The 12,572-nt window shown below is 43.9% G+C and overlaps 1 protein-coding gene across 1 annotated transcript in view; it reads left to right on the top strand.

Moving 5' to 3' along the window:
• EBF2 (EBF transcription factor 2) overlaps nt 1-12,572 on the top strand; it is a 203,375-nt gene that overhangs the window by 169,113 nt on the left and 21,690 nt on the right. The gene's annotated exons all lie outside the window — the stretch shown is intronic.

The raw sequence follows: 12,572 nt of genomic DNA, 5'->3' as shown, positions 1-12,572 counted from the left end.
TTTTCTGGTCCACTCAGCTAGCAGCCACTAACATGTCAAGCTAATTTACAACCCATTGGGAATCTTAGACCAACAGCTGGAAAGGCAGTGGCTTCCCCGCGGTGACTGGAGATGGGGCTGGGGCCTCCTCCAGAGACCCTTCAGGATCGTGGTGGCCGTCTCCCTGCGAGGCGTTCCGGCCAGCCTGGCCTCAGAGCCACATGTTGCGAGCCCCTTGGGAATCAGCTCCTCCAGTCCCAACCAGTGCTACGACAGGAAGATGCTTCAGAGCCCACTGAAGCCTGAGACACAACACTCAGCTCCGTGGTGAGGTGGAAAATATCACATTGATTCCAGAGGAAAGGGAAACCCTGAACCTAGAGGGAACCTAGAGGGTTTTAGTGGGGATGGAGTGAGATTCCGGGATGGGATGGAATCTAAGAGGGGCAGCGGACTCAGCCACAAGACCTGCTTTTGGATGTGGGCTGTGTCATCCGTGTCTCGTTTGTCCTTTTGTCAAGTCACCTGACCTCTCTGAGCCTCATTTTCTTCATCTGTAAAGCTCTGGTGCTAATTAGACTAGGACCCATAGATGCTTCCCGAATTTGGCTGAGGATAAGGATCATGCCGGGCCCCGCTCCAGACATATCGAGTTGTACTCTTCTGGGAGGGTCTGAGAATCTGTGTTTTAAACAAAGAAATGAGTTTGGGAAACCTGAGTCCTGCTCATCAGGCTGCTGCAGTGACTTCCTGGCTTGTAAAGTATTCGACAACGTGGGGCGGTTCTTTTGAGACTGAGTCATTACACCACGCACGCGATAGTATTGACTCTTAGGTGGAATCTTCTAGAAAGAGACTCAAAAAGGAGGAGGTAGGGAGGCAGCCTCCAGAAAACCTCCCCTCCCTCAGCCGCCACCCCACCACACACATCTTATGGTTCATGGTCCAACTGTTGATGGTTCCTGTGTCCAAGGATGCACCACCACAGTAAGCCCAAGCCTGTTAGATGGAACTTACCTGGTATAATTAGACAAAACACAGTAATCAGCTTTCCACAGTTGTTGCTGCCAAGTACAGCATAAACAACATCAGGGCTCTGAAAAGCAACACGTTTTCTTCACACATGTGACTTTGCAGGTCTGTTTTCCTCCGACCACGATTTGCTAAAGTGCAGCCTGCTGCTGCAGAGTCAAGAGATCCACACCAGAATCTAGCTCATCAGGAAAGGTCCCATTTCCTCTGTCTGGTCTGAGACCTAGAGATGGTACCAGCCAAGGCTTAGGGGGGGAAGAGATCCCCTACACCCCTTGAAGACTTTTCTACAAAAAACTGGCAGTGCAGAAATATAATCCTGGTAGGGGCACCCAATGGGACCATGGTTATCGGTTGTTCAGTATACTTCTTGTCTGTCTTGAGGATGCAGGGAGAGAAAGTCTGGAACAAGGCATTTGGGGGTAGAATTTCCACCATCTACAATTGTAAAATCTGTACCGTCCACAGAAACCAGTGAAAAATCATGATGCATGAGTGGATGGCAGGTCACTGAGGGTATGGGGGCAGATGTGCACAGCTTTTCAGGATCTTCCTATGACCTTCTGCAGAGTCTGGGTCTCACATTTGATTGCTGGTTAAGTTCCGACAGAACTTCTAAGAAAAAAAAATGATGCTAGTACTTCAGTGATGACGTCTGTCATCTACTGAGCACGTAGGGCCAGGCTCTGTCTTTTGAGCTCATATAATCACCACCTTTTCCCATGTCAATGGTTCCATTCATATCTCAACTTTATAGATGAGAGTCCTGCTGCCTAAGGTCACCGAGCTGGGTCCGAACATAGCAGCCTTATCCCAAAGTTGTGCTCTTAACCACTGAACTGTGCTATTTACCAATGGTGTATAGCTTCTTCGACGAAATCACGCTAAGGCCATTATTTGGCTTCATCCGGAGTTTTACTTGGCAAATGCCAGTGGCCTTGTCTCTCTGGCTGTTACTCTGAGGAGGTGCACGGGAGACAGGCCTGGCCAGTGAGCATGGAGGGGGCCTCAGAGGTTGCCTTACTCGTGCCCTGGTGTTCCAGATTGCTAAATGGATATTTCTATTTCAGTGTGATATGTAGGCTTAGAGCCCATGAAGTGCTTTGAATTCCCTAGAAGTCATAGAAATTATCCTCTTCATGAATAACTGAAATTGCAGAAGGCATAAAAGTATGAACTCCAGTTTGTTATTAAACTTGAGAAAACTTAGCATTGGAATGGAAGACAGTCAGTGACACAGTTTAGAGGTCTGAATTTGAGTCTGAACTTTCCAGCAAATCACCTAACTATACTTCACCTTAGTTTTCTAACCTAAAAAATAGGAAGATACCTATCTTACGGGGAGGATGAAATTACATAGATATGCAAATGTATTTTGTACAGGAATATACAAATATGAGCAAAACATACTATTCTAAGTGCTTGGCTGTGGGGTACAGAGTTCCTGGGATGAGTTCTTGGTAGCTTCCTTCCTCACTGCTGTTTGATCAAGGGTGGACTTGCTTTTGCATGCCTTCTCTTCTGTAAAAGGTGGCTTCTTCTTGAAAGACCCACCATATCACGCCTTTCATATCTGGGTCAAGATTAGAAATCAGGGTTTTTAGGTGACAGAGTAGAGGCCAAGGCGGCCCGAGAGCACGGGTGCTGTTTGCACGTGGGTTGGAGGGGAAACAGGCTTTCCGAGGAGAGGCCGACAGGGCCCAGCTGGCCCAGGTGCAGGCTCAGGAGCTGCTTCCCAAGGTGTGCAGTGAACTTAGAAGCCGACAGAACACCCTGGCTATGGAGACACAAGTAGAAGCCAAAGGATCCATGTCAACTCACCTCCTTCCCAGAACAATTCTTATGTTTTACTTTTTTTAAAAAAAAATATCTTTATTGGAGTATCATTGCTTTACAATGTTGTGCTAGTTTCTGCTGTATAACAAAGTGAATCAGCTATACATATACATGTATCCCCATATCTCTTCCCTCTTGCGTCTCCCTCCCTCCCACCCTCCCTATGCCACCCCTCTAGGTGGTCACAGAGCACCGAGCTGATCTCCCTGTGCTATGCGGCTGCTTCCCACTAGCTATCTGTTTTACGTTTGGTAGCGTATATATGTCCATGCCACTCTCTCACTTCGTCACAGCTTACCCTTCCCCCTCCCCGTGTCCTCAAGTCCTTTAGCACAAACAAATGCATTTGATTTCCCTGTTCATTATTTGGGCGAAAGCATTAATCAACAAGAAAAGGGCCCAAACCAGGCAGCAGCTCGGAGGAGAAATGGGAGGCCTAGATATTTCCACAGCCCTGCCGCCCACCTCATACCCCGTATAGCCTCCTCCCCGAGGCTGGGCACGGGGCGTGGGGTCCTGCTTCCACTGACCCGCACTGCACAGACGTGCACGCTGGATGGCAACTGTCAACAGCTCACCCACTTCACATTTCTCCTTTTTTTTTCTTATAGCATTATCCTGAAAAGAAAAATCTCATTTAAGAAGTGAATCTGATTTTTACTTAAAAATACCCAATTCGGATATCATAAAGGGGCCCAAGTACCAGTTGTTCCCGGTTTGCACTAGAAACAGGTTGCATGAAGAGCCCTCCTGGTAGCCTGTAGCTTTACTGAAGTTAAAACTCCCACTGTCCGTAAAATTCGGATCCATCATTCGGCCGAGTCTGAGGAATGTCGTCTCCGTTGGAGGCCCCAGAATAGGGGCTGTTGTTTCACTAGAGACATCACAGCCTCTTAATGGCCTGGTGGTCTCAGCTATAATATTCTAAATACGCATTACAGAGAGCAGAGCATATTCATAACTGCTCCGTGGTGGCATTTAGATTTACCCTTGAAATTTATCTTTAATTTTTACAGTTGTCTCCTTAACCATGTATATTACTCCCTTCTTCAAACAATCTGTCTTGCTGCTGCAGTTTTTCTTGAAACCAAAGCGTAATTAAATATTAAATTAATATTTCATTTAAAATTAAATATCAAAGGCTTCCTCTAATCTTTCACTTGTGCACTGCTATTTCTCACCTCGTGTTCTCATTCCTGTGTCCACAAAGGCAGGTACCACCTCTTAATAATGTGTTCCTATATTATCTTTGTTCTTTTTCTTTTTACATTGGTGACACTGAACCTTTGCTACATTGAAACAAATGGACGTAGGGAGAGATTTCAGTGTAGCAAAGGTTAAAGACAACTTAATTCAACAGCCCTTGGCCTCAACTCCACCCATCTCCACTTCTCAAGGAAGAATTTCATTGCACCAAATAAGTAACAGTCTTAGGATCATATAATGCAAGAGCTTACAAGGGGTCTTAGAGGCCAGTTAGCCCAACCTTTTGTTTTTGCAGAGACATAAAGCAAAGTCCACCTGCCCTTGGAGGTGGTGTGATTGGTCAGGGTTAGGAATTAAGGCATCCCAGGAAAAGGCCAGCTTTATCTCCACCACACCATCAAATGCTATGAAACTATTTAATTTGGGAGCATTAAAATGCCAATTGAACACAGCCTTGAATCTTGGACACCTGAGGAGTATGGCAGAAGGTAGATGAATAGACGAGAAAATTGGAAGGACTGGGAGAGAAAGAGAGGAACCAAAATCATAGCACAAAGAAGGCAGACCTCACAGGAATCAATACGTTAAGATCAAAGCACTCTGAAGACACAGACACTGAGGGAAGAGCAGAATGGAGACATCCTAAAGGTGGCACGAGGGCAGGAGCTAGTCTGTGTGCATGCAGATTCCTCCCCAGGCAAACAAGGCTGTTGTACTCCTTCCTGTCCTGTCAATAGAGAGTAACTGTCTTTGACCAGAGCTGTAGGGAGCGGTGTTCCTCACGCATGTTTTCTCCTCAGCTGGCACAGCAAAGTCCATCTTCTGGGCTTCCCCGGTGGCGCAGTGGTTGAGAGTCCGCCTGCCGATGCAGGGGATGCGCGGGTTCGAGCCCCGGTCCGGGAAGATCCCACGTGCCGCGGAGCGGCTGGGCCCGTGAGCCGTGGCCGCTGAGCCTGCGCGTCCGGAGCCTGTGCTCCGCAACGGGAGAGGCCACAGCAGTGAGAAAAAAAAAAAAAAAAAGTCCATCCTCTGATCTGGCAGTCACGTTACATAGATTTTCGTTTTCTTGAGCAGGATTCTTTCTCCGTTGCTTTCTTTATTCTTGGAGAAGGTTGGACTTGAGACTTAGGACTGGAGAGATCGTCTAGTTCTGTGGCCTGGACCCCTTAGTGGCCCATGGTCTCTGTGATAGAAGTGAAGATCCTTTGCTGCAGACACACAACTAGGCTCGGACTTCTAGACGTTTGTTGGCTCGGCCTCTTGATGGCCATCCATAGACTCTGTAATGTCCTAGGCTCCAACTGAAGACTTACTAGTGAGGAAAGCTGCAACCCAGGCCAGCATCCCAGAGTGGCAGCCTGCCAGAACACTCAGATCTCCCTCACCCCATCGTCTTCTTGGCCTCCTCTCAAAGTTCTGTAAAGGAACTCAATCGGCCCTTGATAATGCCGCCTTTGTGCTAAGTACTTCTGCTGGTCAATGGCAGAAGTGACCGCCTACCTGCAAAGTCAACACTGTCTTTGTTGAGGGTTGACCAGAACTCTAGCCAGGAGTCCCCTTTCCATGTTAGCCAGTGTTCCCTCTATTTCTGGGAAACAGAAGTAGAGGCATAAGCTGGGGTAAGCATTATCTTCTCTCTGTGACTCCTCCCAAGGAAAAACAATCATATAGAATTTATCCATCTCACCAACGCTTTGGGAAAATTAATGTTGAGCAACAGCCAGCCTTTTTTTAAATGAGTGGTTCCCAGGGTTAAATATTTTTAGTTAAATACTATTTACTTATAAAAGGAACCCTTCACACGTTGCTTATAGTTTATATCTAGTCGTTGGGTCCAAGATACGTAAGTAACCTCATATATTATCCCTGCAGTCAAAATAAGAAATGACACGTAAGATCCAAGCTCTCGGGAGAAATATTATGAAATCTCAAGGTATTGATGAAGTTTTTCCAAGGCTGATCCAAATGGGATTTAGATTCTGTGGCAGTTGAAATGTGTATTATTAAACTCCTTAAGCAAACCCGAATGACTCCCAGTGGAGGATTAAGACATTCTATGTATAGCAAAGGCGAAATTCTCATGTCTGAGTTTTCTCTATTGAATTCCCCCTTGATTAGCTTCTGTAATATTTAACTTCATGCCATGCCATAATTATTTAATAAAAGGTAAATATAAATTATATTTCAGTGGGGATATGACCTTTTACCTTAATGTTATGTTACTAAAGAAAGACATAGATAAATAGAGCCTATACATTGAAGCATATTTTTAATTTACTGTGTTTTTGCCTTGCCAGCATTTCTCTATGGCCCCGTCAGCCAAGGGGCTGGCAGGACTTCACACCATCCCCGCTCCATGTGGTAGCAGAGGCTGTAAATTCACACTGATGATGGCAGTTAATGATCTGGTTGGCCCTTAGAGACAGTCTCGGTGCTGGTCTCGGGTAGCTCATTAGCTAATTGAGGTTTACTGGGCTCCCACCAGGCCTGAAAAGTCAGAGAACACCCAGGGAGGGGGGAGGGGGGAAGTTGGGACTCAAGGTGAGGCTGAAGCGATAGGAGGCCAAACAACTGGTCCGATGCGACGTGAGTTTGGAACCAGAGTAAAAGTTGTCCAATGCAATCCTGGTGTTTTGAAGGCTGAACCCTTGAGGGACTGACTGATTTTTCCTCTTACAGTTTGGTGTGGAGTAAACGGTTTGGACTTCATGATTTTTACTTCACAATTGCACTTAAGTGGCATGGTGTGTGTGTGTGTGTGTGTGTGTGTGTGTGTGTGTGTGTGTGTGTGTGTGTGTGTGTGTGTGTGTGTGTGTGTGTGTGTGTGTGTGTGTGTTTGTTCACAGGCATATCCGTGCGATGATTCCCTGTCCATACAGATATACGTGACGGTGTGTGTCACTGCCTTTCTCATCTTGAAATAGACGAGTACGACGTCTGTGTTGCTTATTCAGTTTAAAACGTGAATTGCTAACCCAGTGTGGTCAGGAGAATCTGCTATTTCTGACTTAGGTGGGGAGCGAGGAGCGGGGGGCAGACAAGATGAACCAGACATCACCCTTGTGTCCTGGGGGTTTTCATCTAACAGGGAAAACGGTGGGTACAACCGTGTGATAACGTCTATGAGAGAGAGGAAGCATTACGCGCGCCGATCAGAGCCCAGCTTTAGCAGATCCCTCTGTGGGCAGCAGGAAGGACCGAGGAGTAAGGAGGTTAGTGGCGGCTGAGGGTGGACCGCCAGAGCCCTGGTGAGAGGGAGCGAGAACCTGTCGCCCATGCAGCTGGAAGAGGAGGGACAAGGACAGTCACGGAGACAGCGGGGGCCTTGGGGAGGGCGGCTCGATTCCCTGCCTTATGGGCTATTCCCGTACTTTATGCTCAGCGCGGTGCGAGTGTACCCATGTTTAAAATTTCCGTTTTCTCCATGTAAGAAAATCAGCATCTTAGGTAATGAGGTGGTGCATATTTGAAAAAAGACGAGGCTATGATTGATCTAGACCATTTTTTTCACTATGTCTGCTCACCCCGCAGCGCTGGGACGCTGTTTGTGTTTGCTGATTGATACCAAATGGGGCTTCTCTCTCCCTCAGTGTTCTGGGCAGGTCTGCACTTTCTGACCTGCCCTTTGCTAGAAGCTGCAGAAGGAGTCTGAGGAGGGGGCAGGGGGCGCAGGGAGTGGCTGGGTGGGAGCAGAGGGTAGCACGGCCACTTTCAACACTCTGCCCTTGGCCAACTCCAGTCCAGCAGCGAAGGCCAGAGGGGTGGTAGCCTTTGGCCCGGGGGCTGCTGGCATATCTAGCGGGGGCTTGGAATGACATCTCTGGCTCTACAGCAGAAAAGGTGAAGAGCACAGGCCTTGAGGTTATAGAATCCAGGGTACAGATCCCACCTTTACTGCCTGGAGGTGCATTTAAAATGGGGATAAAATCCATGTCTTAGGGTTGTAATGAGGATTGAATGAGCTAATATATGTAAAAGGCGTTAGCATAACGCCTGTAACATAGTAAAACCTTCATTCTAACAGAGATCGTCACAATTTTCATTATTGAGTATTATAGCCACTAAAAATCCTACTATTAAAGAAAAAGTCTTCAAAAATTGCTGACATTATAGTGCTAAGTGGAGAAAGAAAAAAAAAAAAACAGTTTACGGAATGATTCCAATTATACACACAGCTATTCTTACATGTGTTTCTGGGTAAGATGGTAATCTGAGTACAAGTGTTTAATCGGCCCCCATCCCCAGGATATATTGGAGAATATTTTCAAGAAAACATAAAAATAAGGGAAATCTGGTATTCGTGCGTGAAGCTAGGCTGGTCTCATCAATATGCCAGAAATTTTGTGCCATTGTGCTGATGTGTGCAGATGGGGTTGTGTTGGAGGATGTGTGACATTCCGCTCGTGGGAAAAGAAGAGCTGGGCCAGGAAATAATGGGGGAAACCCTGACAAAGCCTCCCAGATCCCTCCCCCCGAGTGAGAACAAGCGACACAGCAGAAACTAGATCTTGAATGGAAAGAGTACACTCAACAATTCCATGTCCAGAGAAGTTGTCATTAACATGTGAGGAAAACAGAAAGACATTCTCTTATTTCAAGGGCCCTGACAGAATTCAGTTCTTATTCCTACTGAGGTAACCCGACTACTGGAGAACTGATCGGTGAGGAATGCAAGAAAGGAAAAGTTATGGCACCTCAGGACCCCTGGTCAGCAGAGAAAGCGGTTAAACATATAGTATCTGAATTATTGTTAATACGATGACAAAGCTTAACATACACATGAGAATTAATGTCTTAAAGGGACAGATCATAGAAAATCTAATAATAGGAATATTGGCCGAAGAGGATCAACCATCAACAAAAATGCAGAAGTACAGAGAATGAGGTGGGGAAATTAAGGGTAAGCAACAGTGTTGTTTTTTTTTTTGCGGTACTTGGGCCTCTCCCGTTGGGGAGCACAGGCTCCGGACGCACAGGCTCAGCGGCCACGGCTCACGGGCCCAGCTGCTCCGCGGCACGTGGGATCTTCCGGGACCGGGGCACGAACCCATATCCCCTGCATCGGCAGGCGGACTCTCAACCACTGAGCCACCAGGGAAGCCCAACAGTTTTTTTTTAATATGTGAGGGGGGGGGCTCCATAGACTCAAACAATTAGGAAAAATAAAATACTTCTACAGAAAGCCAGAGGGACTATTTTAAATTAAAATAGGATGTGCGTCTTGCTAATCACTAGAGAAAAACATATACATTAAAAACCTATTAGACATACAAGGAACATGTGGAAGGATAAATTTATAGTAGCAATTATGTATAAAAGATGTTAAATAATATGATCAAAAAGATAGATTAAATAATACATTGAAGGCATTTCCCGTGGAACACAGACAAGACTAATATGAATTCACAAGAAACTTAATAAATTTCAAAAGGCAGATTATTCTGCAGGCCACCTTTTTGAATCCAGTGCAATTAATTAGAATAAATAATTAAGAGTTTAATGCTCAATCACCTAGAAATTTTAGGATATTCTCTCTGGAACTAAAGGAAGACGAAATTAGAAACAGGACTATTCCGAATGTTGTAACAAAGTTGGTGCGGGGTGACGGATGGTGTGGAGGGTCTTAACTAGGAGATTAGAAATTTCAAACAAATACTATAGTAGAGTCTATGCTAAAACAGTTAAAATCTTAATGAAATGCATGATTTCTTGATGGCTCGTGGCCATTCAGTGTGAGTAGCATGAGGTCGGGGTGTCTTGAATGGGAGGAGTCTATGGGCCATCCAGGTGGACATTTCCAGCCAATACTTGGATAAATAAGGCTGAATCTTGGGCAAGCTATCTGAACTGGAGATAAAGATTTGCAATCGCAGGTCGCCTGACATGGGAATCCAGGGGGCACTAACGAGGTGGCTGAGGAAGAACGTATCGGCAAGCAGAAGACTGCCTCGGCAACAAGGAGCATCAGAGGGGCAGAGGAAGCGCAGTCCTCGAAGTAGGCTGCGATTGCCTGGGTGAAACAGGGCAGCGTGCGTTCGTGGAAGCCAATGAGTGGAAGTATTTCCAGCGGGAGAGTTTTTCCCAGTGTCAAATGCTCACTTGAGTTTAAGATAAGAATGGAAAATTTCCTCTTGGTTTGGCTAAGATGTTATTGGTGACTTTGACAAGAGCAGTTTCACGGGGGTTCTTTCAAACTTTGAATCAAGAGATAATATCCATGCAATATGAGTTTTATAGTGCATAGGATAAAATACAGAAAGCTTCTCAATTTATTTTTTTCCAAGCTGGTATAAAATAAAAATTCAGAAGCCGACGACACCACGCACACTGTCCCAGTTATTAACATGGGCACACAAATCCCCGGCGACAAGAATAGTAACAGACGCTCGTTGAGGGCTTAAAATGTGCCAGGCGCTATTCTCAGTAATGTCGTGGATTTCATCCTCCCACCAGCAATCATAAGGAAACATTAACAAATTGTATTCAGAAGTATACTGAGCAAATGATATACCACATCCATGAGTCAAGGATTAATTGTGAAACATTGAGAAATCTACTCTAAAATACAATTTAAATTGGTCCAGGGAGAAAATTCGTATGACTGTAATTTCCTAAAATTCTAAGAAGTCCTGATAAAAGCCCTTATCAAAACATGATAACTAGTATCTACCTCAAATAGCCAACATCACATTTGGTGTTGAAGTGTGAGTGTCATTCCCACTTTAAAGGAAAAAAAGCAAGAATATCCACTATCATCCTCTTTTCAGACACTTTTTGGGAAGTTTTAGCCAATACAAGAATGGGATTCAGAGAACTAAACGGAATTAATGTACTTATCAAAAGGAGACAAAATGATCATCACATATAGATGCTCTGAATGTACAAGCCTAAGAATGAACAGAAAAAATAAGTACATCTGTCAGGGGTTTGGTTACAAAATGAGAGAGAACTACTATCGGTTAAGATCTTTTGCCTGCAAAGAACTGTGCTGGGCGCATGCTATACATTGTTTCATTTAATTTTGACAGCAAACCCATGAGATGGATTTTAAACAGAAGCTCACAGAAGTTAATGGCGGAGCTGGAATTTAAACCCAAGATCTACCCGACTCGAAAGCTGATTCTCTTAATGACTATAGTATATACTACCACACACTACCCTCACACACACTGCCTGTGCAGACATATAACCACCAAAGTGTTTCTAGGCGCTAGTAAAACTCTTAGAAAATATGATGAGGGAGTAATCATATTCACAATAAAATCAACAAAAAGTGAAATACATAGCAAAAAATGAAAACCGAAAAACTTATTACCTGTACGATGAACAGTACACATTTTACTGGTGGACCTAAAGAATTCGTTATATGTATATGTATGTATATGCAACACCCCCCCACCGTGTGTGTGTGTGTGTGTGTGTGTGTGTGTGTGTGTGTGTGTGTGTGTGTGAATGTGTACTTGCCAGATCTTGGAGTTGGGATGGTCTTTCTACCTGTAATACCTAACGACAAATTAGGACATCACGCTGTAACATGGTGCCCGAGTGTTAAAAGTATTAATATGTAAAGTGTTTTTACAAGTAAAAAAAAAAAAAAAAGGCCTAATTCTCAATAGAAAAGAGTGCAGAAAGTATTACAAGCAGTTCATAAAAGAAAAAATTAAAATGATCGGCAAGTATAAGGAAAAAAACGTCAGCCTCACTGATGAATAAAGAAATGTAAGTTAAAATGACCACATGCCTTGCTGGAGTGAGTATAAATTTATATGTTCTCCTGAGGAGGGGTCGGACAGTAAGTGTGAAAGGCCTTAAATATAAATCATAATTTTTGCTCCGGTAATTCTAATTCTTAGAATTTTCTAATTGAAAGAATTAAAGTTATGCACAAAGGATACTTTTTGCTCTGATTTTTATAATAGTGAGAAATTAGGACCACGTTAAATGCCAAACATTAGGAAGCCATTTAAATAAATTATAGACCATGTCGTGGAAAAATATGCAGGAATTTTAAGTAATGTTATAAAAGAATATTTAATAACCTAGGGAAAAATTTGATAAATGGATAAAAAGTAGGTTATGTAATGGTGTGAATAGTATGCTCTGAATAATTTTAAGTATGTGTGTGTGTTTAAATCTTGGAGGATATAAGCAAAAATGTTAACCCAGATCATCTCTAAAACGGTGAGATTATGGATGATTTTATTTTTGCTTCTATATGTAAAAATTTTTAATAATTTCTTTAAATAAAAGGTGTTGCTTTGAGAGTTCAAATAAAAGAAACAAATATTTATAAAACATATATGCAAAAAGATTAAAAAGGAAATACACCCTCCTGTGTTTACTGCTGCCTAATGGGAGTGGAGGTGATTATTATCTTACCCTTTATATCTTCTTCTTTACTTTGATCATGTATTAATTTTAAAACCATAAAATATAAGCAACAAATTTTTAAAAAGTAGAGGAGAGGAAAGAAGGACAAAGGCTAAAGGAATCAACCCCCAAAACTCTTTAGCACAGTA

This window comes from Kogia breviceps, chromosome 8 (assembly GCF_026419965.1).
Source record: "Kogia breviceps isolate mKogBre1 chromosome 8, mKogBre1 haplotype 1, whole genome shotgun sequence".
NCBI lineage: Eukaryota > Metazoa > Chordata > Mammalia > Artiodactyla > Physeteridae > Kogia > Kogia breviceps.
This window is presented reverse-complemented; position numbering and strand designations above follow the sequence as displayed.